The sequence below is a fragment of the Balaenoptera acutorostrata genome, chromosome 19, assembly GCF_949987535.1.
Source record: "Balaenoptera acutorostrata chromosome 19, mBalAcu1.1, whole genome shotgun sequence".
NCBI lineage: Eukaryota > Metazoa > Chordata > Mammalia > Artiodactyla > Balaenopteridae > Balaenoptera > Balaenoptera acutorostrata.
Genome location: NC_080082.1, coordinates 18,674,680 through 18,699,212, shown reverse-complemented (window position 1 = coordinate 18,699,212; position 24,533 = coordinate 18,674,680). Strand labels below are relative to the sequence as shown.

The following is a 24,533-nucleotide window of genomic DNA, read 5'->3' as shown; positions in this document are numbered from 1 at the left end:
CCTTTATGACACAGAAGGGAGCTCAAATATCATCATGTTCACCCCTGTTCTGTGACCGTGCTCAGCGAGGCTCGAGACTTTTCCTGACATACCACAGGGAGCTAACAGCAAACTGGGTTGGGCCTTTGTACCTAGGGGTCTTATCCCTGCATGCTGACCTCTGCTTCAGGCCTGGACAAGGGGCCTTGGCCCACCCCATTGTTTACCTACTAACAAGTATTTCCTAAGGTTGGTGCTATTCCAGGCTCTGTGGGGAGCTCTGAGCATGGAGGAACAGGCTGACACAGATGAAGCAAGTCATGGAGGCTGATGTGGGTGTCTGTGGAGCCCAGCAGTGCTTGAGTGGGGGCTGCCATTCAGCAGAGTGGCATTGGGAGGAGGGACCATCTGGAGGCCTCGGTAGGGGCTGGGCAGCCCACACTGGGGTAGACGTGGCCAAAAGCATGAGGGTAAGAGGTCGAGGTGACCAGGGACTCGGGCTGGGGAGGTCTCCTGCTCAGGCAGGCCCTCCCTGCACAAAGCCAGAGGATCTGGTTCCATCTTCTTCAGGTGTTGCCTTCCTCACTAGCCCTTCCCTTTGCTTCATCATAGGAAACACCTGCAGAGCCCCAGCTGCGCCCTTCAGGGTTTCGGGTGTGGGTTTGAGGGGGTGGGGGGATGCTGGGCCAGCACGTACAGAAGTATGGCAGGTTGGTGCCCAGAGCCAGGGGGTGATCACAGCCATCCCTATCCTGGCCATTGGGATGACTGTCTCTTCTGATTCCTCTCTTTGGCCAGGAGTACTGCCATGTCCTTACACCACTAGAGAGACCCTGTGTGTACATGACAATATAATTGTCCTACAGATGCTATCTCGGGCCTTTGAATGCTGAGCCTTCCCCCAGGGCATCAACCCTGTTCTACTGCCCTCTTCACTCACCCCTCCACATGGTGTCATGGGGGCTGCAGGGGAGTAAGCATCTCTGGAGACCCTTGTGACTCCTGGGCATTTTGTGTAGAGCATTGGTGGTATGTGACATCCTGGAAGTTAGGTTGGACCTGAGTCCACCATGACGGGTAAAGTAACTTCACTTCTGAACCCCAGTTCTCTCATCTATAAGACGGTTGAGAGGAAGAAATGAGAAAATCCTCACAGAATGTTTTAGCATGGTGCCAGGCACCAGAATGCTCAATAGATGCTGTGTGGGTCTCCTGCAAAGCTGTGGCCCTGGTGACGCTACTATAAACCAGAAGAAATCCTTAAAGAAATAGTCCCCAATAAAAGGTGCAGAAATCTCACAAGATGGTGTGGAAGAGAGGCCTGGGCCTCAACCAATGGAATGGTGTCCATTATGGCATGCCCCCCTCAATCATCCGACAATGGGCTTAGAAGGGCCAGAATCAGAACCTCTGGCTTCAGACCCTTGGTTGTCAATTCTTAGCACATGGAATATAAAGTTAACCTCATGGATGTCCCTAGAGGTGCCCCACGCAGTCAAGGCTGGAACTGATGAGGGAGAACGTCCCCTATTGGAAAGAAGTAGGTTGCTTGGGCAGGTAGCGTGGGCAGGAGCCCTGCATGGCAAGAGGGTCTCCTCCAGCCAGAAGCTTCATAAGACTCCAGGAGAAGTGTCAGTGGCTGGGCTTCCCCCAGTGGGGAGGGAAGGGACCCAGCTTCCTCATCTCTCCAAGAGAGTCTTTGGATCCTGAGGCAGGTGGCAGAAGCAGGAGGCAAACTCAGCTGGATGCCATGAGGACAAGGAGCGGCCCTTAGGGAGTCAGAGGCCTTAGGGCTCTGCTGGCCACTGGAGCAGATCTAGGCTGGGAAGAAGGAATAACAAAAACCAGGAGGCTAGGAGGACAGAGGCAGGAAGATGGAAGCCCTCTGGGAAGCAGCAAATAGCTCTTTGTATTGTTGGAGTTGTGAGAAGATGGGGTTGGGTGAAGCTCTAGGCTAGGCCCAACCGCAGCTAGTGCTGAGTGGTGGGGATTTGGAGAACAAGCAGCCCTGCTGAGAGAAGCCAGTGTATACAACCCAGAAGGAACAGCACCTGGGTCTGCCAGCCCTCCTCTCTTGTCTTATGCTGCAAAGAAGCCAATCACATGTGTTTCCGTGAGGTTGATGACATACCCTCAGCACAGAGCCTGGCATTGGGGGGTGCCCAGGGGAGCACTGAGGGAGTGGTTTGACCAAAAAAGGAGCGGGGACCGGTCCATCTGACCACGGACCGGATTTTTCTCAAGGAAAATAAACTTCAGAGAGTAGAACAAAGGTAAAAATAAAATAGAGACTCTATTTTAGACTATCTTATCTATTACACTATTAATAATCCTGCCCCATTTTTGCAAAGTGCATAGCATGGTTCCAAACAGGATCTTTCTATGATCAGCCATCCAGTCAACATGTTTGCTGAGCGTCTACTAAGGTTTCATGCAGAACCAGCTTCCAGGGGTACCTGGATACAGGTACACCCACAAGGAAATGAATGTTGATTCAATAACCTCATTTGGTCTCTGACAACCCCATTTACCATGGGGACGGGGCACTGGAAGAAGACGAAAGAGTGGTGGGCTGGCTGGCCAAGGTCACACTGATAAGCAGTTCATGACGAGACCAAGAAGTTCCTCCAGGTCCCCCACGGCCACCTTGAGCTGACCCCCAGCAGCTCACCATGACTGTTTGTTTGGCTCTTACAGAAGTAAGACTGATGGGAGTTTCCAGTGATAGCTACTGAATATCCGAGGGAGAGACAGGTTTCAGAAAACTGTGAAACAATGAAAAGCTCTTAACAGTTGATTTACAATCAATACGGTGAACAAATAGCACCTAAAATAGAAATATCCCCAAGAGACAGATCTCCACTCTTCGTGACTGTTCCTGTCACTCCGCTCACTTCCCAGTCCTGGCTGTGTGCGTGCGTTTAAATCCACCGGACAGACTCAGGCCTCAGCCCTGTGCTGTTCGACACTTTATTAATAACAACAGTAACTACATTTATGGACTGCTTCTGTCTGCCAGGTGCTTTAAATGTGCTCATTTAATCCTCCCATCAATCCGCTTAGGTTGATATGATTATTCCCATTTCATAGATACTGAGGGTAATTCAGCTCTCAAGTTTCAGAGGTTTAAACTTAGGTCTGTCTGATTCCAATACAGATGGTCTTCCTACTTCTCTGTGGTCATCAAACTTGCAGATGGCAGGGAAGAGCTGGGAAAAGTTGTGAAAGCATTCAGTGAAAGATTCAGGCCCCTAAAATATCTTGAGGCCCTGGGCAGCACTGTCCAGTAGAACTTTCTGTGATGACGGGAATGTTCTGTATCTGGGCTATCCACTACGGTAGCCACTAGCCACACGTGGCTATAGGGAACTTGAAAAGTAGCTAGTGTGGCTGAGAAAGTGAATGTTTAAGTTAATTAATTAATTTATTTCTGGCTGCATTGGGTCTTTGTTGCTGTGCGTGGGCTTTCTCTAGTTGCGGCAAGCGGGGTCTACTCTTCGTTGTGGTGCGTGGGCTTCTCATTGCCGTGGCTTCTCTTGTTGCGGAGCACAGGCTCTAGGCGTGCAGGCTTCAGTAGTTATAGCACACGGGCTCAGTAGTTGTGGCGCACGGGCTTAGTTGCTCTGCGGCATGTGGGATCTTCCCGGACCAGGGCTCGAACCTGTGTCCCCTGCACTGGCAGGCGGATTCTTAACCACTACGCCACCAGGGAAGCCCTTAAGTTAATTTAAATAGCCACATGTGGCTAGTGGCTACTGTGCTGGACTAAAGGTGTACCTAGGGCTGTGGGCAGAAACCAACAGGATGATGCTGGGTCAGAATCTGTGCAGCTGTTGCATTTGGGTCATAGGAACAGGACAGGGAATTGAAAATGACTGGGGCCCAAGCTGATGCACTGTGAGCTCGGGCTTCAGTGGGTGAGGCCTCTGCAGGCACCTCTAGGTGTGGGAGCTGAGACATTAAATCAGAGAAAGGAAGGAGGGAGGGAGGGAGTGGGCAGGCAGAAGGGAGAGGAGAGGCTTGGAAAGCAGAGGCAGGTACAAGATGGGTTCATCCGAGCACCCAGTCCCTTGTTCTCTGAGCTAAAGCCCCATAAATGTGAAGGAAAGAAGACTTCTCAATGCCAGCTAATGGCTCTGCCCCAAAGGGAAGCACCTTCCTGAAGTCCCTCTGCCGGGTGCCCTAGACTTCCCGTGAGCTTATGTCCACATCCTTTTCCTTTGTTTGCTTTGGAGCATCCAAGCAGCCTGTGTCTCATCCTGGGAGCTGGAAAATAAACATCACTGTGGAGACAAACTCACTTGGCTCCACTTACAGCGGCTAACGGCCTGTGATTTTCTAGCTCAAAGGCCCTTTGCTTCTGTGAGCATCGCCCGAGAAGATTTGGCCCTGGAAAAAGATATTAGGAAGCTGAGGGCAATAAACTGCCTGTGATCAGAAAGGCTCAGGACAGACCCCTGACAGGGGCATCAGAGGCAACACTCTGAACAGGACAGCCACATGGGCTGCCTCAGCCACTCTGCCTCTGGTTTGCAAACTGAATGTGCCCCTCAGCCCACTCTCACCACACCCTGCAGATCTGGGGGGAGCAGGTGCAACAACAGATGGGCCTGGGCAACTTGCTCCAGAGAGGCATCCTTGCCTTGGGCTTTCAAGGGCTGGGATGGATTTACCCTTTGTCCTCCTACTGCCTTGAGTCTGGACTAAAAAGGGCAGGAGGTTGATAGCAGAACTAGTCACAGGGAGAAAAGGGCCTTCCCAGGAAGTGATGCTGAGACTTGGGACCTCTAACTCCTTTTCTGTTCTGATTATGGAAGGAGAAGAAAGGGTGCACTTGGGTGGTTTGCAAGACCTCTCTGAGGTACCCACATCCTAGAGCCCTCCGTTTGCACCTGAGCCTGGAGTAGGGGCTGGAGAGGGTCAGGCAAGGATACAGGTGGCCACAGTGCTGTGTACAGATAGCGCAGAGGAGGCCGTGATCAGTCAGGTTCTTGATTCTGGGAACTACAGTTATGTCAAAAATCCCAGTGGTCAGCGATGACTGTGGCCAGAGGCCCCAGCCTGGGGAGTCTCAGTGATGTGACCAAACTGGCTGCCCCATGGGAGGTGATCCCTCTCTGATGGCTGCACATTAGATGCCACAGACAAGGCAGACATGGGTGAGGATCTAGGTACTGCAGGGTTATGGATCTGGAGTTGGTCCTGGCCCACCAGCTACCCTGAGGGTAGGTTGTAAGGAAGCCGAGGGCTGCTTTACTGGTGATCTGGGCTCCAATGTGATAAAGCAAAGGCGTGTCTGCTTTCCTGCTGGATATTGAGGCTCAGTCCAATCAATCTGCCTGCCAGACCCTGTGCTTTTGCTGTGAGGGTCAGTGTAATAGGGGCTGCCAGAGCCAGGTACCAATCAGAGCTGCACGTGGGCAGGTTAGTGCTCTGTGCTGCAGCACGGTGGTTCTGAAAAACTCAGCAATCTTCTGTTTTCAGGGGCCAGGGAACTCTGCCCTGGCAACCTTGGTGCTGGGCTGGATTTCCTGGGAAGGCTCTGAGTGGGTTGGGGGATACTGGGCCTCAAGGCTACAACATAGATTCCAGGAGAATGGTTGCTCCTGCTCTCAGCAAGAGCTTGGGTTAGGAGAAAGGAGCTTGGGGCACACGTGATGGACCCTTCCTTCCTGGCCTGCAGTGTAGCGTGATCAGTTGCAGCTCAGTTGGGGATGAGTGGGGCTGTGTAGCCCAAGGCTGACACAGTCCTGTCCTAGTTATCCTTGTGAGCAGTGAGTCTCTACCAGCCCCTTGGGCTGTGCCCTTCCCTGTTCTTTTCCAAATAAAGAACTTGAGGACCAAGGGAGGAAACTCTTCCTGGAGCATGCAGTGGGTCCCATCTTAAGGGAGTAAATTCTGGGTCTGCAGCGAGCAAAGGCACTTAAAAGTGGGGCCAGGCTTCCAGTGTGAGTGTAAGAGGGGGCAACACACAAGGTCAGCTTTGACTCGACAGCAGCATAAGTTGCCCTCCCACCCTCCCTGCCAGCTCCCCCACCAACATAACACCCGCCTCCCGCCTGTCCCTTTCGCCTCTCTCCCTTTCTTTTTCCTCCCGGGAATGCACAGGAACATTTTCCAGAGAGAACACGTAAGCCTCAGCAAAGCCCATTACGGTGCCCCTTGGCGAATATTTGGAGCAGATGCTGTCTACTGCCTCCCCAGTCCCGCCATTTACTGACTGCAGTGCCAGGGCCACGGGCTGTGATTCTGTGGCAAGATTCAATTTCATAGATGTCAATAAGCTGAGGGTTAATTCAGACTCTGAGGCTGAGCGTGACAGCTATTTTGGGTCAAGTCTACATTTCATTCCTGAATGGACTCTGGCTTACCCATCCTTTCCCCGGTCCAGCTCCTCAGCTTTCATTCTGAGTTCACACACTGAGTTTGGCCACATGCCTACGGAAGCCCTGGGCTAATTTCCAATCTTGGAGGCCTTTTCCCCTCACCCCCGCCACTGTTCATTGTGAAAACCAAACACCATAGAAGAGAATTTGGAAATACTTCATGTGGAATCGTGCCCCTCTCATAACAACAAATTCTGTTAGGTTTTCTCCTTCGATCTGGGCCCATGTGTGTGATGGCTGGACCTGGACATTCTCTGTATGGTCTGTTTATTCAATTAATGTTAGATGCGTCTCTGTGGCCTTTGAGTCTTCGAGAGCATCATTTCCCGTGGCTGCGGCGTGTCGTGTCAAGTGGATAGACATGCATTATTTAATCACTTGTCTTCTGTGCACACTATTGCTGAAAGCCAGGTCACCTGACCTGATTTTGGCTCATAACACACATTTGGCAGTCCCAGTGCAGGGATGTGCAAAAGTGGGGCCAGATTTCAGATGCATTTATTCATGAAACATGTATTAACTGTCAGTTAAAGGCAAGGAACCATGGCATAGGGGAGAGGACAAGGTTTAGGGGAGTAAGAAAATGTGGCCCTAGATAACCAGTGGCTTGAGAGTCTGGCTGGGGCAAGGAGACAGACCCCCAGGTCTCACATGATGAGGGGGGATGTTAGGGCTTCTGATCCCCAGGAAAGTTATGATATGCCTGGTTCTGAGAAACTAGGTTCTCAAGTAATAGGGACTTATCTTTGAGACATTGGTGCATCCCCAATTATTTGTTACTGATGATAAACTAATAAAGTTCGGAACTAATTTACCGAAAAAACAAACAAGCAGAGATGCTGGGGGCTTTTCCTATCATCACTTCCATTTCAGTCACGTGCCTTCTGATGTTTCTAGAGTAGGAAGAGAAAGGATGTGGAGGTAGAGTTGCACTTGTGGGAACTGTGGGAAAACTGGGACTCCCATCCATCATGTTCATGGGCTGGGGTGGGCAGGCTAAAAACCACTGATACGAGAAGAAGAATAACTACTGTTTACTGAGCTCCTGCTTCAAGACAGACACTGTACTAGGCACTTTACGTAAGGAAACGTGAGTCCCTTTATAACAGTGTTTTACCATAGAGATGATTCTTTTCATGATTAAGAAGAGTTTGTGAATTAGAAAAGTTAAATGATTCACTAGAGGTGACTTCTCAGTATCTCTTCTCCAAAACCAGGTAGCTGCGTAGTATTTCATGTAACCCTTTTTCTAAAAAGGGATCTCGTGCATCTTTGCCTTTCAAAATAAAATGGTAACTGGATAGCAATCCAGACCTAGGAATGCAAGAGAAAATTATATGGAATAATTTTAGAAAGTCTCTCTTAAGGTAATTTACTTTCCAGTGAGAGTATATACTTAGAGCTGAAATTGATAAGCATGTATGTTTAGAATTAGTACTTAAGTTATTTTGGTCATTTTCAAAAGAAACTGTACCGTTAAATTAACATACCACATCAGTGGGCTAACAACCTGATCTCATCCTCACTCCTTTTGCTGGTAGATTAAAGACTAGGGTATTTACAGACTTTCTACTCTTCCTGGAAAAGTCAGGAGTCCAGACCAGAAACCACTGACCAGCAAATCTCAGTGCTAGACCAGGATCTGTGCATTGAACTGGTGGCTAGATGTGTGTGGTGGGCAGAAGAGAATTTGAGGGACCCGGGGTGAGCACTCCAAGGGCCAGGGAAGCCTGGGCCTGGTTTTTAAAATTTGACTTTGTTGTTTTTCTTGCTACAACCATACTTCATAGTCCCATGAGTCAGAGCCATAGGTTTTGTTTTCAAATGGCCTAGAGAGGGCCTTGCTCAAGGTGATGATTTATTCTGATTCTTTCACGGGAACCTTCTTCTCCATCTGACTGTGGATGACGAAATGCTCTCCTGACCACCCCTTGGGGCATCCCTGCTTCACACTCAATCCCCGCACCCCATCATCATGTGTTCAGAGGGACTTCAGTGACAGTTTGAGACAGCACCCTCTGAAGGCATGTCCACCATGCCTGCCCCCCATGTCTGGGGTGACATCCAGTCTGCAGGCTGGTGTACATCCTTGAAACTTTGTGACGAGTTTGGAGCCAGAGAGGAATTTGGGAGTCCTTGGCATATAGAGGGGAGCTACATCCCTCTACAAGAGTAGGTGAGGTCAGCAGGGGTGCGGGCACCTGGGGAAAGACTGGGATCTGTCTTGGGGCAACCACGCTTGAGCTGCCAGTAGAGGGTGGAAGGGTTGAAAGGCACAGTAGAAGAGATGGGAGCTGAGTTGCGGAAACACAGTGCCCCAGGGCAAAGAAGCAGAGGGTTTCAAGGAGGGAGTGACCAGGAGGGCCTGTTGAAGCCAAGAGGCCCAGGCTGTGTGGAGCCTGCTGGGATTCCTCTTTGCTGCTTTTGTTTGTTAAATTTTACCCAAATCTTGGAAATTATAAATCCTATGCTGTGGGATGAGTCTTACTCCTTTTTTTTTTCCAGTTGTTTTCACATGGTCATAGATTATTATATGATCATTAAAGAACATTTGGAAGAAAAGGTGGAAAGCAAAATTTTAAATACTTAATTTCCACCCTTTCTAAACACGCCAAATGTTGACATTTTGGTATATTTTCTTTCAGTGGCTTTCAGTGGGTTTTCAGTGGTTTAGAGTTTTTAAAATTGCAATTATACTGTATTTATAAATTTGCACACAATTTAACATTTATACTACAAGCATCGATCTAGGATTGGTCTTTTAAAACATGGCAAACATCATTCAGACTGGTACAAAGTTCAGCACCCACCTTTTAATTCAATCGTCTTCATTATATTACTCCTTTCTGTTATATATATTTTGGCTACTTAACGTCAGGTACTGAGAGTAGTATGTAAATTTATGCCCACAACTGTCTTCATCTTGTATTTTTAATAGTAAGAGGTTTTGCCTCAAGTATTTTGATGCTAAAATACTGAGTGTACAAATGTTCAGAACACTTATGCTTTCACAATTGCTCCTATGAATATAAAATTACCCTTTTTATCCTGCTTGACGCTGCTTATTGCCTTAAATTGTGCTTTGTCTGACAGAGCCACTCACGCTTTTTCTTTTGTTTGCATTTACCTAGTATAGCTTTGCCTACCCTGGAATCATTTTATTTTAGGTGAGTCTCTTGTATTAATTTAATCTGGGAACCTTTGTCTTCTAACAAGGGGATGGTAAATGCTTACGTTTATTGTCCTAATCATTTCGGGTGGCCTCTTGTCATCTTGTTTTGTGTTTTCTGCATTTCCTTTCTTTTCTGACTTTTGAGCCATAGCTGGTGATTTCTTTTACCTTCTGCAGTGATTAGGAAGGGAGACATCTTGTTTCTCACTCCACTGGTCTGCATTTTATTGCCTCCAATAAAGGTCTTAATTTGTCTCTGTGTTCGGTTTGTAAGCAGCTCTGCTTATCTCAGCCTGGCCCTTCTCATCTCCAGGAGGTGACATCCTCTGCAGAAAAAGCCACTTTAAAGGCCCTCTGTTGATTTCTTTGTTTGCTCACTCAGGGAAAGGAGTCCTGCATAGCTGGAGCAGGAATGCTGAGAGCTTCTATCCAGAGGAGGTGCCCCATGCTTCCTGCGAGATGGAGGGACCGTCTAGGCTCTAGCCAGAGGGGTGTGTGTATGGCGATGGTGATGGGAGAAGGCAGGAATTGTCATTACCACTGCCCATGGAAGCCCCAGGAAGTGCCTGTTGGCCTTTGATTGAGGAAACTGGCCTGAGCAGACCCGGCCCAGCTGGCAGGGATGAGCTCTCTGCAGAGAGATCGTCCCAGGGCTGAGGGACCAGAGTAACGGTGGGTGGGGGATGGTGGGCCTGAGCTGGCAGGGTCCTGGTTCTGGCCTAGACAGGTGGTTCAGGGCCTGTCAGTCTCAGGCGTGAAAATTCCTGGGCACATAAATTTTTTTTATATATATATTTTTTTAATTGAAGTATAGTTGATTTGCAATATGGTGGGCACATAAATTATTTTTAAATATGCTTTTTTTGGAATTCCCTGGCGGCCCAGTGGTTAGGGCTCTGCACTTCCACTGCAGGGGGCACAGGTTCAATCCCTGGTTGGGGAACTAAGATCCCACATGCCGAGTAGCATGGGCAAAAAAATATGTGTGTGCACGTGTGCGTGTGTGCGTATATGCTTATTTATTTATTTATTTATTTATTTATGGCTGTGTTGGGTCTTCGTTGCTGCGTGCGGGCTTTCTCTAGTTGCGGCGAGCGGGGGCTACTCTTTGTTGCGGTGCACAGGCTTCTCATTGCGGTGGCTTCTCTTGTTGCGGAGCACAGGCTCTAGGCGCACGGGCTCAGTAGTTGTGGCATGCAGGCTCAGTAGTTGTGGCTCGTGGGCTCTAGAGTGCAGGCTTAGTAGTTGTGGCGCACAGACTTAGTTGCTCTGCGGCATGTGGGATCTTCCCGGGCCAGGGCTTGAACCCATGTCTGCTACCTTGGCAGGCGCATTCTTAACCCCTGCGCCACCCGGGAAGTCCCTGTGTATGCTTTTTAAAACTTGTAAATGGAATTTCAGTGAGGGTTTTCTCAGGGCCTCCGTTTGTCTACTGTCTTAACCAGGTACTGCTCCCATGTATTTTATATTAAAACGCTCTCTGTGGGGCAATTAACAGCTTTAAATGACTTATTTAAATTTAAGCACCTCTGGCATTTTTTTCACTTATGCAAGATAGTTGCTCCTCTGTATCCCCTAACACAGAGGTACCAGTTTTGGGGAGGGCAATGCCACAGCCACAGAGGGGGTAGGGCTGGGGCCTGGGAAGGCAGGGTGGGGCTGCTTGGGGAGGACAGCCTGCCAAGGCCTAGGAAGGTCTCCAGAGGGAGACAGGCCAGGTGGAGCTTCATTGTTGTCTTTTTTTGCTTTTTCCAGCTTTATAGAGGTAATAATCACATAGAACATGTGTAGGTTTAAGGTGAACAATGTGATGATTTGATACATGTTTATATTGCGAAATGATTATCACAAGCCTTCATCTTTTGTAGGGCCTGAGAGGCAGAGGTGGGGCTATGCTGCCGCCAGTGATCCTCTGCCTGACAGGGCCAAGGCTTTCCTAAGAGTGGCCACAGGTCAGAAGGAGCAGTGAGAAGCTGGTGAGAAGGGGCAGTGCATGCAATGGTCAGAGCTTTGACAGGGCCAGCCTGGCTTCTGGGGAGGGTGGTGGGCCAAATAGCTACTCAGGAGAGCCAGACCGTATCCACCAGACTGACCACCAAAGGCTGACACCTCACAAACACCAAGTTCCTTTGGGACCAGCACCTCAGCTGATCCTCTGGGAAGCCTTGGAACACTTAAGCCAGAATCAAGAGGTAGCATCATCAGGGTCCAGAGAAGCAGGTGTCAAGGAGGCCTTGGGGCTGGGACAAAGCCACGCCTGGCCACTAGAGTCAAGGTCATCACTCTAATCTCCCTCCTGTTCCAGGCCCACATGGTCATGATGGCTACTGTCAAGCCCTTGGAGCACCAGATGAGGAAACTGAGGTCCAGAGATGTAGATGATATATCCAAGGTCACTCAACAGGCTGATTCCAATTCCTTACAGTGTTTCAAAATATTTTGACCCATATGCTTTTCTTCTTCTATATGAGTTGGTGTAAACCCTCTGACTCAGATGTTAATGTCCAGACCTAACACATGCAAGTGTGTGTGTGTGTGTGTGTGTGTGTGTGTATGTGTGTGATTCCCCCTGTTAGAGTTAGTCGTTACTCTTCTGTGTTTCCAGTGCTCTCTGTTCATCCCTCCATCATACAATTTATCTTGCTGCACTGGAATTATCTGTCTGTGTGTGTCCTCCTGACAGGAGTGAGTACCTAAGGGCAGGGACTTTGTACTGTTCTTTGTATACAGTAGGCACACATGAATTTTGTTAGATGAATGTTGATGAATTCACAACTGTCCACTGACTATACATAGGTTACCATGGCTTGGCCCTATTAAATGTGCAATCCTTCTATGATTGATTAATTAAAAATTATGTTCTTCTGAAGGTTAATAACTGAAAAACTATACTTTGCTTAGCATACTATGCCTGTGAGGAGCATACCTGCTTGGGCCACACTGCTTCATGGTGCCCCTTGTAGCAGCGTGCTCTAATTGCAGGCAAAGGGTCTCAGGAGTGGGTCTTTCAAACGAAACATGTCAAGGAAAAACATTTTCACCAAATGTATGCAACAAGTTTCTGAAATACACCAGCCTCTGCTTCCATTGCCCTTACTCTGCTACCCCAGCATCAGTAGCTGGAATCACAGCTGCTCAGATTTGACATGAGATAAGGTTGGCAATATTTCTAAGATCTCAATTTGGCTCACCTGCTGGGGCTACAGGTGAGGCAGCACCTATAAGGAAACAACATGAAGTGGCCACGTTCATTTTCACATTTCCTACTCTGTGCTACATGTTCTGTTTTAGACTCGGCTAACCCCCTAAGGACAGGGATGTGTCTCATTCACTTCTGTCTCTCCAATGGTTGGCGCAGGGCTTCACACAGAGTAGGTGCCATGTGCTGTGCTGGGACTGTCTAAGAATTGGCGTGTCAGAGCCTTGGGGTCAGAATGATCAGGTAAAAGAGACCTGGCTGGCAAGCTGCTCTGAAGTAACCACAGCTCTACTTGCTGGTGCCCAACCATTCCAAACATCCATGCCTTTATTATTATTCTGATTTCTCAATTTGATTTTATTCTTCAGAAGTCACCATTCCACTCTGTCGCATTCAGTGTGTGTGGACACACATTAGTCATTACTGGGGTCAATGACCAGATGAGCCCTTAACATTCCATTACCAAGACAAGTGTTTGTCATTTCTCATTAGTGTTATGTTTATAATCACTAGGGACTTATCCCCGGACAACTTGTCAAAATCTGCGTGGCCTTGCCAACACGTGGCAGGTTTATCCTTCCAGAACTGTGGAGGGCATCTGGAACCCTCGCATGACTTTCCAAAGAAAACGCAGTGCACCACCATGGTCTCTTTCATCTTCTATCATCTTGCACATCAAAACTCCCCCTTCACTCATCAAGGGACTGTTGCAGAGCTGTGAATATTACCTCCCCACTGCCTCACATCCTTCACAGAACTGCAGGTGCCTCTTGGAAGAAGTGCCGCATCTGTGTCCCTTTCCCTTCCTGCCTTTACTTTCCATTGTTATTAGAAGTGTAGCCATGGAGAGAAATCTGGTGGTCAGTGGCGACTGCAGCCCTGAGAAAAGATATATTTTCCTTCTAATCAGACTACGGAGAATGGGGTTTGGTTTCTAGTCCCTGCAGTCTGCAGAGAAATAAGCAGAACAAACTCAAGACAGCAAGTCCAGAAAAATCCCCTTTTGTGAAACAAGCTCTCTGCACGGGGGCGGGGGTCACTGATTGATAGGTGCTGCAACCGGAATGGGCTGTGGAATTTGCAGTGACCCTGACTCAGGCCCTCACAGCAGCCAGTCTGGGAGGCGGCCACTCAGGGGCATTGCTGGAGAATCACAGACCAAAGGATAACACTGCCTGCCTCCTGGAGCACAGAGAAAAGGTCTCAGTCCAGGGACAAGCCTCTGCCTCCTCCCTCACAGAAAAAGCCCTCCTAAGCTTTTTGCCTGGATTTGGGCACTGCGGCTGTGCTTGGCATCTGTGCCTCTTGGCAGCTCGTGCTGCCTGCCGCTTGACACAGGCAGCCATCCTCGTAGCAGACCTCCCAGCCTTCTCCTGCCTAGAGCTTTTGTGAAGACCAAATGAGAGAAAAGCCCACGCATGTTCTCTAAAGAGCAAAGAGCACTGGTAGGAATGCTGGATGGCTGTGCTGTCTGGCCATGCCCTCCACAAGCTCTGGCTTTGGGTATGCTTGATGAGCGCGTTCCACACGGCAACAAAACGCCCCAATTCAGTGAGATACCTCAAATTGGTAGTTTCAGATTTTACATCCCTTTCTTTGCCTATGAACTTCTTTTTGGCCAACAATTGTTAGCCACAGGTTTTCTAAACCCTTCTTACCAAACATCTATTTCCTACTGAAACTCTCTTCTCCATTTCAGGGTCCCCAGAATACACCACTGGCATACCCAGCCTTGTTCATTTGGTCACAACTTTTCCCTGCCTTCCCTCCCCACCCTACTGACCCTTCAGAGCCTCTTCACATTGTACCCACCTTTTTTTTTTCTTTATAAATTTGTTTTTATTTTTGGCTGTGTTGGGTCTTCGTTGCTGTGCGCGGGCTTTCTCTAGTTGCAGCGAGCAGGGGCTACTCTACATTGCGGTGCGCAGGCTTCTCATTGTCGTGGCTTCTCTTGTTGCGGAGCACGGGCTCTAGAGCTCAGGCTCAGTAGTTGTGGCGCACGGGCTTTGTTGCTCCGCGGCATGTGGGATCTTCCTGGACCAGGGATCGAACCCGTGTCCCCTGCGTTGGCAGGCGGATTCTTAACCACTGCACCACCAGGGAAGCCCTGTACCCACCCTTGAAGACCAAGCAGAAGACCTCTCTACAAGCTGACCCACAAATCACCTCGCCCTCCTTCAAAAGAAGTTACTGGGTTCCTGCTGATCTTGAACCATGAGGCAGTAATCACAGTGGTTGAGAGCAGGCTCTGCAGTCAGCTTGCCCACCTCTTACTGCTTGTGTGACCTTGGGCAAGTTACTTGAAGCTCCTGGGCATTGCTTTCCTCAGCTATAAAATAGGGATAATAACAGTAGCTCTTTTATGCATATCAAGGGCTGAGCACAATGCCTGATGCACTGTAAGCACTCAGTAAAGGAGAGCTAGTATTATCCTAAGAATTTGCTTTGTACATATGTTGCCATGTAAGGCCATAGCAACCCAGGAAAAGTAGATTTTATTGTCCCAGATGAGGAAAATGAAACTCAGAAAGGTTAAAGCACTTGCCCAAGGCCACACATTTGGTGATGAAGCTGAGGTTCAGAGTCAGGTCTATCTGGTTGGGAGCCACAGCTTTCCCACCACCATAGCCAACCCACCTTAATAGGCCTCCTGTTGTTACATCAGCCCGTCTTCCTTGGTTTACCCTTCACGTGGGCATTGCTCCTCTCCCCAGCCAGACCCTGGGGTCCTCTGGAGCAAGGTTTCTCAAAACACCGCCACCCTAGCTATGTACCATTCAGTATCTGTTGAGTGAACAAAAGAGTGAATGGATGGGGGACTTCCCTAGTGGCTCAGTGGTTAAGAATCCGCCTGCCAATGCAGGGGACATGGGTTCGAGCCCTGGTCCAGGAATATCCCACGTGCCGCGGAGCAACTAAGCCCGTGCGCCACAACTACTGAAGCCTGCGCGCCTAGAGCCCGCTCTCTGCAACAAGAGAAGCCACTGCAATAAGAAGCCCGCGCACCGCAACGAAGAGTAGCCCCCACTCAACGCAATTAGAGAAAGCCCGCCCGCAGCAACGAAGACCCAATGCAGCCATAAGTAAATAAACTTATGTTTTAAAAAAGAAGAGCGAATGGATGGGAAAAATTCATTTCAAGACCAGAATCTATCCCCAAATAACCTAGCCCTGGTACTTAAGTCCCTGGAAGTCAGGGGCCTCTCAGCAGAACCAGGGGCCATCCCACCTCCAGGCCCTTCCCCACTTCAACCCACCCACCACACTGACCCAGGATATCTAACCATGTTTCTCTCCTTCTAAAGCACTTCCAGGGATTTCTGCACTTTCTGTGGGACTAGTCTATAGAAAGGAGTTTGGTTCCAACATGCTCTGTTAACATAAGTCTTCACTGAGCTTAACATGTATTTCTTTGATCTAGAAGGCAAACTTTTGGAAAAGAGATGGTCAAGAATAGCAATGATGTGCTCCCTCAGAGCTGTGCAGTAAAGGGACCACGGCCACGTTCTCCTGGGGCTATGGTTTCTTTATTTATGTCCCTTTATTTTTAAAGTAAAACTGCATGTAAAGTGCTCTAAACACCAAGATCAGAATGCAGAACTTCAGGATAAACATGACAGAACGATGCCTGTTTTGCTGCTTGCCTCATCGTCCCAGAGAAAGAACCTCACGTGTGTTGATGGGACATAGGAGAACATGAAAGATGCTGAGGTGTGCCCAAAGTTACTGAGACCCTATGTTTTGGTGTAGACACAATCAAATGAAACTGTCCTTTAAGCCTCCTCAGGAAACAAGCAAAGATGGGGGGTGAAGCAGTAGAATTGTAGAGAAGACCATGGAGATTCTGAACAGAAACTTTTCTATTAAAGAACACCTGAAATCCCATTTAGTCATAGCTACCATTTTTTGAGTGCTCAAGACTCCATAACTTGACCAAGGCCAATGGGTGGCAGAGTGGCTTTGACCTCGCGTATGTCCAACTCCTATCCAGCATCTTTCTCCTAAAGCACAAGGCTCTCATTTCCCCGAGGAATCGTGGAGTCCAAGAGACTTAGAGCTCTTGGGTCATCTGTTGTAAGTACCCTCTAATCATCCTCTTCCTCAACTCATTAGCAGAGGTCAAGACCTGTGCATAATTCGGTTAGCTAATTTGTTTATTCATCATATGCTTATATAAATGGCTTGAAATCTTTCCTCAGTATCCTTATTTGCAAGAAAATTTGGCCCACATCAAGGTAATTCATGAGCTTATACTTACAAGTGTTTTCAATCATGTTTTAACTAGTAGTAAATCTTTTGTTTGATATATCTGAAAATTGTTCTTCTTCCTCTTGCCCCTGTCTTGTAAGATTCTATGAGCCCCCTCTGATAACAACAGCAGCTAAGTAAAGATAAACAAGTGAAATTAATTTTAATAATATTGTTTATTTAACTGAATGTATCCAAAATGTTATTTTATTTTATCCAAAACATTATTAATGAGCTATTTTATATTTTTTATACTAATTTTTCAAAATCTGGTGTATATTTTATACTTACAGCACATCTCAATTCAGACTAGTCATATCTCAAGTGCTCAATAGCCACATATGGGTATTATATTGGAAACACAGATATAAATAGGCATTCTTCTTTTCCTATTTCATCTGTTTCTATTTCAACTTTAGGTTTTGCATTAGGATTGGATCATAAAAGGCTGTGTTAATGGAAATGTGCCCTTTGGATAATTTAATAAACGTAGCAGCGGTTTAGGACAGTGGAAAGAACATACCTTAGAAGTTATAAAACCTGGGTTCTAATCCTCAGCTAACCAGGCAACCCTCAACTTCCCTCAGCCTCTTTCCTCATGTTAAAAAAGAGATGATGGCTTATGATTATTAAGTTTCTCTTACAGCACACACCGTTTTCAGGGTTTCTGCAGCTGTTTCCTCTTTCCAGTCAAAATTTTTGTATGACAGTGCTTATCCCAAGTTGGAGTAGTGTTCCCTGTGCCCAGTTCTGTGCCTGGCACACTGCAGGAACAAGAAATGTTTGTTGAATGAACGAAAATCCAGTTCTTTGAGGAATCTTCGGGCCTCTCAGTTTTTGCAGAATAACTATAGCAGCCTTAGCAATTAATTACATTTTCATTTCCTTTCTCATATTAGCCTAAAGTGCTGACAATCTAAGCTTTCTGAAGGGTAATAGCCAGGATTAGAAACCATTTCCTGATCCTGTTAGCAAAGGAGATGGTGCTCAGCTATAGGCATGACTGCCTAGAGACCCCCGCAAAGGGCCTCCCTTTTGTTACATGCTGTTCTTATGCTGAGGAGAGTTAATTAATGACTCTAAATAAGAAAACAATCAAATCTGTCTGCAGTCATATGAGTCACAGCGGACCAGATGGGGAGCTGGTCCTTGGCCTCCAAATGCCCTCGGGAAAAGCAATAGCAGCCTTTGCTCCATACGTCAAGAGCCTTGCAAAATCCCAACCTAGAAGGGAAAGGAATTGCTCAAAATGGATTGGAGACCCAGCATGATGTGAAGCAGTTTCTTAAAAGGCCAGGCCCCCTGCCTGGGTGTTATGCACACTGAGGTCTAGGGAGAGGAGAAAAAGCACGCGTCTATTTCTCTCTACTCTCTTTAGACACCCAAACCTACGGCAACTGCATGGGGAGTTCTCAGGCACAGGCTCCCTGTGTGTGTGTGGCAAGATTGGGGCAGTTGACACTGCCACCCTGGGAGGACTGGAGAATATGTGGCTTAAAGCCCATCAAGCCCCAAACCTGCCCACCTTCAGGACTCCCGTAGCCACATATGAAGGTGGAACATTGGTTGTGACAGCATGAGGGTGGAAATGTGATGTTTCCCTGAAATTAGTTGAGGCTCACAACAGTGAAAACTTTTATTTTGGTGTTAGAAGCTTTGCTGTGAAAAATCTGAGAGAGGGAACAGGTGGAAGGAGCCTCTTAACAATATCTAAGTGTCCTCAGCATTGGAACAGGATGCTAGCAGATAAAGATAAGCCCGTTTCTTTAGCTCTATATGTACTCTGTTGAATAATAACATCCTCATTTTTTTTTTCCTCTCTCTCTATTCTTGCAAGCTTGGCTTCCTGTGAAACTGTTCCACTCTAGTAAAACCCTGGACCGCTGGCCATGAGGGCCATATACTCTCCTTTCCCCTTCTTTGGTAATCAAGTTCCGGTAACAAGCCTTTTGTCAGGATAAGATGTAAAGTATGTGGCAATACCCCTGCTCAGTTTGAAAGGACTCCTTGTGATTTATGTCTGAATCTTAGTTGGTCCCCAATCCCATTACTCTAAAATTTGGTTAGAATCTCACAGAAGACAGTACAATACTTCAATTTTCCTTCTACAATAGCAGTAGGAAAAAAAAATAGTGGTCAGGAGGAGTCTCTGGAGTCTAAGATATCCAGGTTGGAACGTAAACGTTGCTCCTTCTGATCTGTATAACCATGGGCAAAACCCTTTCCTCTCAAAGCTTCATTTCCTCATCTTGAAAGTGGGAGTAACACCACCACCCACATCATAGGACTGTGAGGATTAAATACATTCTTACATGTGAAGAGCCTGACTCAGAAATGTTTCCTCTTATTATTAGCTTGTAATTCTTTAAATAGGGATTGCTGATGGGTTCATTCAAAGTGATGCAGTAGATCGTCTACAGCTATGTTTTCTCCTGTTCCATTCTGTGACGAGCTTTGGGGAAATCCTCACAGAGGCCGTGGTCCTCAGAGCTTGCTTCTACTCCATGCCCTAAAATTCTCCCTTTCCACTAGGCGGGGCTGGGGCCAGTGCTCCAGAACCTTGGACAGCTCCACACCCTAGGGACTGCTGGGCAGCCTGAGGGAGCAGGAAGCACTTGGGGGATTTTCCCAGAAGGGCTGCATTACTGTGGGGATTTAGGAATCCCAAAAGCTGCAGTCTCATTCCCAGCATGTGTACCACTTGACTGCATGCTGAGATTCTTCAACACAGCCAGCCCTCCTGGAAAATTCTGAGGAACCTCTCCTCAGAAACTCCATCCATAGGAGTTACCGAATCTTCAGGGCCTTTCCTTCTCTCCTATGAACTCCAAGGATTTTTTCTTTTTTGAGCCCAAGAAGAACAGAAATACTACCCACAACTTCCTGTATCTGCTGATATTTAATCTGTTTGGCTTCAGTACAAGGATTAAACATTCTTGATTAACCTCAAGTGAAAGTAATAATGTATGAGTATGAAGAAAGGCTTTAGAAGACAGAGATTCAGGTATGAATTTAAAAAAACAATGTTATTGCCTGTATGTGACGTTAAGCGACATTCTCTAATTAGGATAAGCAGGTAGTTCAATTTATGAGATAATTTAGCTTTTCGCTCTCCAATGCAGAACACAACACGCATATGCAGTTACCTTCCAAACAGGCAAGGAGGAGATTAAGTCCTATTTTTACTGTATGATACTGAGTCATGTAGTTCAATGAAAATCACATGGATGCCAAAGTAAGAACAATACCAGGTATTTAAATATCTCTTTTCCTTTAAGGAGCTCTAAAGAGTTTGTGGCTGCAAGAAATCACTTTAGAGCAACACCAGGAGAGGAGACACATGTCACCAGGTGGGCATTTAAGACTGAGCACATCTCATCCATCTCCCCTGCTCCCATCAATAGGCCTGGAGGAGCCAGTGTTTCCCAGTTCTTTGCGTTTAGAAATAGACTCCTGATACCTGCATTTTCTGGGCCGTATTGTTGATGAGAAAAAGAAAGCATATGTTTGAAAAATATGTTTTTGACTAATAATGAGGAAGAGGAGAGGATAAAAGTAGAATAGGAAGAAAAAGGAGAAAGGAATTGAAGAAGCAGAGGAAAAGACAGGAAATATGCTTAAATCTCCCGAGCTTGATGAATGTTTTTCATGCATTTTTCTCTTAAACAAATTTGATGCCCACCCCCAACTGGATGAAAACTTGAACAAATGTCTTTAGGCCCTCTAAATATTTCCATATAGGCGAGGACAGTGGCAGTTCCATTACCTGAAGGAACTGCAGACAAGAACATCAACTCAGGACTCCAAAAGCAGACAAGTAGCCCCCAAATGGTTTTTACCTAACAATGCCCACACCCACCTTGAGCTTTCACACCGTGGGGGAGTGTTAGTTGCCAAATTTCAACTTGGTTTCACTTCTTCCCAGCAGAGGTCACTGTGGATACTTGTGGAGACTGGACCGGGCAGGGCTGGGCTGGATGGTGGCTCTGGTAACTGTTCTTCCTGTGGTTCCATTGGCCACTGTCTAGCCCCTCATACAGGAAAGGAGTCTCTGGTGACAGCATCTTTGCCGTCAAAGTGCTATGAAACTGAGGTCACTTGGTGGGAGTGGGCAGGTCTGGGAGTGCTGTCCTTATCCTCCAGGGATATCTACCCATAGTGATATATCTGTGTCATGTTCGTGCCCTCTCTGTGAGTGTACCTGGTATTACTGAGAGGCCACCCGTCACTGACCAGCAACTCCAGCCCCATGGTCCTTCCAGATAGAGGCCAAAGTGACAAAAGTTGTCTTGCCACACAATCTTGCACCCACCTCATAAAGGACTCTGCTGTTGAGCTCCCCAAGCCCCACTTGTCAGCCCATGATGGTGGGGGGCAGAATTCTGGTCCTTAGGGCAGCCCGTTATAGCAGGATAAGGTTTCTGAGGGATGGGAAGGGCAGAGCCCTGGTGAGGATATTAGGGTCAGACCCAAATCACCAGAAGGGCTGAAGAGAGCTCCACATACTTGTGAGATCCCACTTTCTGCGCCACACCGCATGCACATGATCTGAAGCTACCTCCACCCTGAGGGCATCCACTGGGACCCTAGGTCATTACTGCAGCTTGAGGGTTGAAGGGGTGACTACCCTGCCCCCGCCCCCATCCAAGGCCAGCAGTAATTGATTCTTTTCACACACATCCGGCCAGATGCACAAGGGACACACACATGAACACTGGAGCACACATTGGCACCTCACCCAGCCATACACATTCACACTCACACTCTGACCCGCACCCTCACCCATGTAATCACACTGTGACACATACAAACACACTCGAATCCTGGAACCAAATTTGACCTAACACGGCTGATGGAGCGGGGTTGGGGGGGGTCCAGTCAGGATGCCCCTACGGCCCCTGGCCCACTCATGCCTCCTGAACCCTGGGCCCCTCCTCGAGAGGCGGAGCCCCTTGCTTGTCCACGTTCTCGTGGTCACAGGACTTGAACGCTGCACAGAAAGGACCCTGGCTACCATCGCACACACGGCGTCTTGGGTGCTGGACCGGCGAGGGTGGTGGTGTGCAGGGAAGAAGGGTGTGGGGCATAGTGCCCTGCCCGGCGCAGCCGCCTCCTCCCTTGGGATTTTCCATCTCGGCTCGCGCGGGCCCGCGAGGAGCGAGCGCGCTTTGTCTCCCGCCTGGTTTCTGGCACGTTTCCGCAGAAGCTCTCCGCGCCGCGCCCGAAGCCTCCCCCACCCCCCACTCCCCCGGCCGCGCCCCCCGCCCAGCCAGTGGCGCAGGCCCGCCAGTGCGGCGACCGCGGCTTTGTCCTCTCGCGGATGCCGGGGCCGAGCGCGAAAGCCCTGCGCCCGGAGCGGCCGCCGCATAGCCGGGACACAGGTCTCGGCAGCGGGGTCTGAGGCGCACCCCGCGCCGAGCAGAACAGCCCGAGGGTCTATGGGCGCGGGGGGTGTCTGCCTGGAGCTGCAGGGCGCTTGAGAGGGGGACTAGCCCTGTCCCGCCCAGCATGTGCCCATCCAGGTCCGGCTCCCCTCTGCGGTTCAGCAGCCAGGGTCTCCGGGGTGGGGCGGGGCGGGGAGGGTCGTCTTGACTCAGGGTCCCTGGCCTGGATCCCGTTAGAGAGGGTCAAGTCGATAAGGCCCGGGAGGCGAGAGGTCGGGAGGGGTTCTTCAATCCCTTTTACTTTTCCCCACCGCACACCCCACACCCAGGCTACTCCGACCTTAGGCACGGGGCCCAGATCGCGAGGACCCCGAGAATCCGTCAGGGCTCTCCTGTACCGGCGACTCCTAACAGGGTGGGGAAGGGTCTCCCGGCCTTTGCCCCTCACATCCCATTCCCCCTTACCCCCCATAACCTAGGCGGGTCCAGCTGGGACGGGGAAGAGTCGTCTGGCTCCATCTTCATCCCGTCCCCCCTTTTCACAAAATCCTAGGCTTCGGGAGAGGGGTGGGTACGAGGAAGGGTCTTCCTGACATCCCCAAACAGCCCTTCCTCAGGAGGGTCTGAGCGGAGGAGGAGGAATACCGCGGTTTCATCCATCACATCCAGACCCTCTTTGTAAGCTCAAGCAGCCGAGGTGTGGGGAAGGGTCCTCCTGCCTCCGAGTCTTTCATCCCGGAACACTCCCTGCCATCCTCAATAATCCAAGCAGCCTCGACTTCAGGCACAGGCGGAGGGAGGCTCCAAGCTCTCAACGCCCTCTCAAGAGAGATGGTGGGGTAGGTCCCCAGCCCTCGCCCCTCACGCTTAAGAGCCTCCTCCACCATAAGACAAAAACTAACCAAAGCTGCTCCGACCTCAGGCGCGGGGCCACAGGGAGGCCCACGAGGGGCTCACCGGGACAGATGGTCTTGAGGGCGGTGAGGACAGGTCCCATCAACTCCCCAGGCCCTCTCACGCCTCAATTCATTCCTTCCTCAATAAAACAAAAGCGAATCCAGCAGCACTGACCTCAGAGATGCGAAAGGACGGTCGGCATCCGGCAGCGCATCCAGCTCCTCCGGGCTCCTCACGGCTTCGGCTTCCAGGCGAGGGCTCTCGATGCGGGGCGGCGGCGGCGGCGGCAGAGAAGGCTGAGACCGCTCCTCTTCGCCCCGGAGCCTCCCTCGGACTCAGCACCTGGAGCGGCGAACAGCTCCGCGCCTCATTCCTCTGACCCCGCCTCCTCCGCGCCGCCGTAGCCAATAGAAACCCGAGCCCCGCCCAGGGGGTCGCCCATTGGGGGGCGCCATCTCCCCTCCCTTCGGCCCCGCCCGCGGGTTCTTCTGTCTCTCTTGCTAGACCAAATCCCCGAGAGCCCGCCGGTGTTTTCGTACAGCCTTCTGGAACTTGTAGTCCTTTAAGGACGCGGAGTGGGCTCATGTCTCGGGCAGATAATGAGAGATGGACTGCATTTCCCAGGGTGCATTGACAAAACCGAGGCGCTGAGGAGGGCGGGAGGACTGTTTCTATAGCAAAGGCGGCTGGTTGGGGACGGCTGACGGAGTAATGGGGCAGGCCGCGGGACCGTCGAAGGATTGTGCGTGACTTCGGGCAGCCTCCTTTGGCAGGCCGTTTCCATTCTCTTTTCACCTCGGTCCCCACCCTGGGACTCTGGGCCTCAGTTTTCTTATCTGGAAAGAAGGGCGTGGAGTCGTCTCCCCGCCCACACTCCGCTATGTTAGGGCAAACCGAGGGCGAGCTGCCCAGCAAAGGTGAGAGAGGATGGAGACCTTCGGCTTGAGAGTGGAAGGGGCGCATTCTGAACTTTATCCCTTTGTTTTTGCCTCTGTCTTGTCATAGAGGAGCGCTTTGTTTTTGGTCATTTTCCTTGGGCCATCAAGGCCTTCTCATCCCGGATTCTGGCCTCCTTCACGCCACCCCCCGTACCGCAGCGTCTCCCCACAGCGTAGCCAGAGGGCGCTTCTGCTTAAAACCCTTCACCAGGCTTCCCATTGCCTCCGGAATTAAACCCACATTCCTCAGTGTCAATCTAAAGGCCCTTCAAGATCTGGACTCCACCTTCTTGCAACACTCTGAACTTCTTTGGAAGCTGAGAAGCCTTA

The 24,533-nt window shown here is 49.3% G+C and overlaps 1 protein-coding gene across 2 annotated transcripts in view; it reads right to left on the bottom strand.

Annotated features, from left to right (window-relative positions):
* The window catches only part of SMPD3 (sphingomyelin phosphodiesterase 3), an 80,656-nt gene extending 57,075 nt beyond the window's left edge, over positions 1–23,581 (bottom strand). For both annotated transcript variants that reach the window (XM_057533837.1, XM_057533836.1), the window contains exon 1: positions 23,440–23,581. The gene's annotated coding sequence lies outside the window, so the exon portion shown is untranslated. The remainder of the gene's footprint in view (positions 1–23,439) is intronic.
* Between the last annotated feature and the right edge of the window lie 952 nt (positions 23,582–24,533).